The sequence below is a fragment of the Lupinus angustifolius genome, chromosome LG17, assembly GCF_001865875.1.
Source record: "Lupinus angustifolius cultivar Tanjil chromosome LG17, LupAngTanjil_v1.0, whole genome shotgun sequence".
In the NCBI taxonomy this organism is placed as follows: Eukaryota; Viridiplantae; Streptophyta; class Magnoliopsida; order Fabales; family Fabaceae; genus Lupinus; species Lupinus angustifolius.
In genome coordinates this window covers 6,620,904-6,626,186 of record NC_032025.1, presented here as the reverse complement: position 1 = coordinate 6,626,186, position 5,283 = coordinate 6,620,904, and positions in this window count along the sequence as shown.

The window sequence follows — 5,283 nt, the reverse complement described above, 5'->3', positions numbered from 1 at the left end:
CTCTCGATTATTTCCGATTAGGATGTTGGATGGATATTGGTGTAAGGTGGATAATCATGACATATCATGCATACATTATCATTGTGGAAGTGAATTCCCACATGTGAGCTACAAGCATTGTGTATTCCTACGTTTATGCATGTGATATGGTTATGAGTAGAATGTTAATTATATTACTCGATATATTGGTAATATTGGAATAAATGGTAAGTTATGAATTTCTTCATGATGTCAATGATAAATGATGAACTATATGTTAAAGTATATTTTATGTCTGAGTGTGATATTCTGAGTAAGTCCACGCCGTCAATGAATTTATGTTCATTAGATGTCTTACTCTCTCTGTTGTATTGTTCTTGTTTTGTATATATTTGCTATGCAGATGGCCAACAACAACACCCACATTCGCGACTATCACTTCACGATGTCCCCGATGGGACAATGGGATAGTGACAGGCACAGATATACATACACAGGCCCTTGCGGTTTATCGTTGCACATGGTGTACAACGGGTCATCGATGATGATCCCTCAACCCGACACCTACATTGACACTTCTTTCACCTTGCCGCCAAGGAGGTTGAGGTCTCCAGAGGATGGACTTCGGTACCCACCAGTCAGGAGTGATGGCGCTGTTTCCTCCCACGGTCATATGACGTGGTCAGATTGTTTGGGTGCTCCGTCACTCAGTAGAGCCAAGAGGAGCCGGGTTCTTGGAGGAGGTCCCTGCAAGATGGCTCCGGTTTTGAGAATGTCATCCCCTCCGAATTATGCCGCGGGGTTATGGCATAATGAAGTGGAAGAAGAGGAAGAGGAGGACGAGGCCGTTGAGCTCGTAAATGTAGAGAATTCGGTGGAGGTGATCGACCTCGTGTCTGACTCGGAAGAGGAGGAGGACCCTAGTGAGGGGTCTAGCATTCCTGGAATCTTTTGAGTCAGCTTGCGGCCAGTCGATGTCCCTTTTGTTTTTGGTGGGGGGTTGTGTTTCTTTTTTATTTTGTATATGTTAGTGGCGAAGTAGTTTCCGCCTTTGTTGACCTAATTTGTATGAACTAATTATGACTTAACCGATTATATGCATTATGTTATTCAGGAAATTGTGAATCAGGTTAAGTTATCATTTGATAACGATAAGTTGATTTTCTGCATTCGAGTTACTTAAAGTGATGTCCCGGAAAAGGAAGGTTTTTAAAAGGAAACAATTTTATGTCACCAATTCAAAAAAAAAATTTACCCATATTTCCGCAATGTTTTTAGAAGTATTTTTCGGGGCGTTACACAATACCATTGGTTAAAAGTTGTCGCTGAGATCATCATTAGTGCATGACTATCATATCATGCATTCAAGATTTAATGAATATGAATTGGGAGGCGACCATAAACCACATTTGGAGAGAAGAAAACTTTTGCGCAGACTATCTTGCAAAGAAGGGAAATGATTCTATTTCTACTTTTATTATAATTGAATCAATTCCTCATGATCTTAGACACACATTATCTTCTTATGCTATAAGAATTTAGTTTTTAAAGTCTTAGATGTTTTGTAATCTTTTCATCTTTACAAAAAAAGAAGAATACAAGTAGATAAAACTAACTTGAATAAATATTTTGATGGTGCTGGATTTGCTTCCATTTAAAGAATTTCTTAAGTATCTTGCAAAAGAAACATATCATTCTCTTTCCTTTCAAACCATTTTAAAAGTAGAAGTTAAAAATATTATTTTATTTATTACCAACTAGCATGTTGGCAGGCACTCCTGTGCCTGCCAACCCGTATTCTTATTGTCTGAAGCATAATTTACTCTCGTATCTATCAACGCGCATTTCTATTTTTTAATATTGAGTATATAGTTTTAGGAATAATGTACATTTCTATATTAAAACTAAAAAATAACTAAATGATACAATTAAAGAGTGTATTAATAACCACTTATAAAGTATTTTAATTAGCAAGAGATATTAACAATTTGGAATGATAACATGGTTGTTGATGGTGGGGTATTCTTTGAAAGCAGTATGTATCATATCTTCTTGTTTCTACCATAAATGCTTACATAAATATGGATGATGAAGAGCCTGAGGCTGGTGCTTCTTCCTTTCACTGTCGTGAATGAAAGGAACACTAATTTAAGAAAAATGATGATTAAATCAATAGATAATAAAGTTGAATGAATGATTAGAGAAAATGAAAATAAGAAAACTTACTATGAAAACTGAGGGTGTAAGTTCAGTTACTTTCCATATGACTAAGAAACATAAGTTGTTGTGAAAGTTGATATGAAGAAACATGAGAAGCTGCATAAATTTATTCTGACCATAAACACAAAATAAAGGTAATTTGAGTCCCTCAAACAATCAAGACTGAATCAAAAATAGTATTGCATTGATGGTAAGAAAAATATCAAAGAAATCAAAACACAAATTTGATTTATATATTAAGTGTCATAAATAAAAGTATCAATTAAAACATATTTTACCTTAAATTTCTCAAAGTGTTACTTAATAAATTTTAAGTGTTCACTCTCTCTTGGTTTCACATGTTCAAAGTGAAAGAAGTGGATATAGCCATTCCCATACCAAATTTCGATCCATTTAAAAAAATTAATGCAATTCACGGAACCTCAATAAAAAAGACCTAAACTATTGGATAACTTACTAAAGAGAAATAATGGTGTGAGAGATGAGAGGATCCATATCACTTCTTGTTTGGCATAGTTTTTATGAACATCGGGGACATTCCATAGACCAATATCGTCTTGATTATCTATGCAATCAAAATGTGAGTATATATATATATATATATATATATGCATATATAATAGTTTACTGGACACACAAAGTATTTTTTGGTTTGTAAACCAGTAGGAGAGACAAAGATAGGTTACCAAACTAAAGTAAAATTCCATTGAAAAAAGCCAGTGATGCAGGTCTATCAATTGTACTTTAGTTGAGAACAAACTATTTATACTAATAATAGAAATTGAACAATAATTCATGTAGCAAAATGTTTGATTGCTTACGTGCAGGAAAAAAAACTATTAAAAAGGAACTAAAAATCTGTAGCATCTCGCACTAGAGCCTACAACTATTCTCACACGTGAAGAAAACATGCATGGATCAATACCAAAAGTGTTAAAATTTAAACTTAGTGACATAATTATTTTTATTGAATAAATTGATCCAACTATATTTATAGAAGATTGGTAACTTTTAAACTAAACTTGCATTTCAAAACATCTATTCTCTAATTATTCACAAAACCTTATGAAAAATTACATTTCTTTCTTCCATATTTCATACTTTGTTTGCTCTTGATTTATGCACTTAATAGTTCTGAATATAGAACAATAATTTGATCTTTAAATTCTATCACAGTCTCTTAAGTCCATATACTAAGAAGTCAGAAAATAAAAACATATACTACAAAAGATAATATTTTTCTAAATTTTTATGGGCAACCATGTATCTCATATGTTTTTAGTACAATCATATATCTCATATGATAATATGACACATTAACAAAAACTAAAAGTCAAAATCAAATAAAATATAACGACAATAATGAAAAAAATTAAAGTTACTCTTGATGAAGATTAAGAAGGAATAAATTTGTTGTAAGAATACAAAAGACAAGCTAAAAATAACATAAAAAACTTCCATTAAACAATTGCTCTATTTATACTAGTGTGTACAGGCACTTCGTGCCTGTCCGTAAATATTGTGTGATTTTACATATTCAATTTTTATATATTTCATTTTTTTGAATTAAAATATATTTGTTGTGTTCTGTGTACATTATATTTTTTGTGTCTATGATAATGTTTAATTTAAGGTGAGATATGTGGTTAATTAATGTATTGTGGTAGTTGCTTAGGATTATATAGTTTTTTGTAAAAATTAAATGACGTTAAGGACAATATAGGAAATGAAAATTATACCATGAAGGAAGTTATTTCAAGTTTTGGCTTTATATATAGTATAGATAATACTATTTAATTTTCGAAAAAAAGATTGATGAAACATTTAAAGAGTCTATTTATGTAACATTACTCTATTCATGAAAAATCACTTACCAACTAAATATTTAGAAGGTGAAAAACAATGATGAAAGCTTTTAGTTTTTCTTGCTTCTAGTGTTAGGTAGTTATAAAATATTTAACTCTCTTGTTCTATTCTTTTCTCACTTCTTATTATGTGCTCTGGTTGGATGTACTCATTGGTCACTAATATTTTGTATATATAAATCTAAACTTTATAAAACACTATTAAATAAATTCATCTCAAGTCCATAAAATCTGCAGGTTTACATATAACTTTAACTTCATTATTAAAGAGACTTATTAGGTTAAAACTATGAAAACAAAATTAAAGTTAAAACATAATATTTTATGAAAAAACTCATTGTAACAACACTATGAAGGTAGCATGTATATAGAACTCTAAGAAGAAAATTTATTCAGATTAAAGCATGTAACATGCATCTTATTATGAGTCATAAGAGTTGATTTTTGGCTAACCATAGTAGATGTTGAGCAGTATTGTTGAAAAGCGACCATGACGGATGACTGTGGTGTTTTTTGGCCTACCGCCATTAATCATCTCGGAAATCCCACCAAATGGATGTGTCTACCTTTTTCTTGAAAAAGGCACCATGGCGGTATGACAATATGGCGGAAATTGTAGGTTTATGGGCTTCTAGGTCGGGTTTTTTTGAAAAAATGGACTATGTTAGGTTTTTATGGCCCATTTATGGGTAAAACCCTAAATACTTTCTAATTCTGGTCCTCTCTCCTTGTTGCTTCTCTCTCTCTTAAACCTAGGTTACTTTGCCATCGCCTTCTGTTGTTGTCGCCGCCACGCCATCCCTGTTGCTGTCACCTTCCATAAGTTTGACTATTTCCCTTTCTTTATACCCAAACCATGATGTTGTTCTCTTTCTCATTCTCTTTTTGTCTTTCTCATTTCTTTTCTAGTTTTACATGCATATGCATGTGTGACTTTCTATATTTTTTTTTAATTTCAGATCTTCTTTTTTTCCCTAAAATTATTATTTGCATTATTTTAGGTTCATACTTTTTTTGAGTAAATTACACTGATACCCCCTGAGTTTTAGTGAAATTACACAAACCACCCCTCACTTTTCTACACCTACACAAACCTCCCATAGTTTTTATACTTTCATTATATTAATCACCACTGCATAAGAAATAAATGTAATCTTTTAAACAAAAAAATGTGATAAATGCAATTAAGTTAAACAAAACATATATATTGTGTAGACAA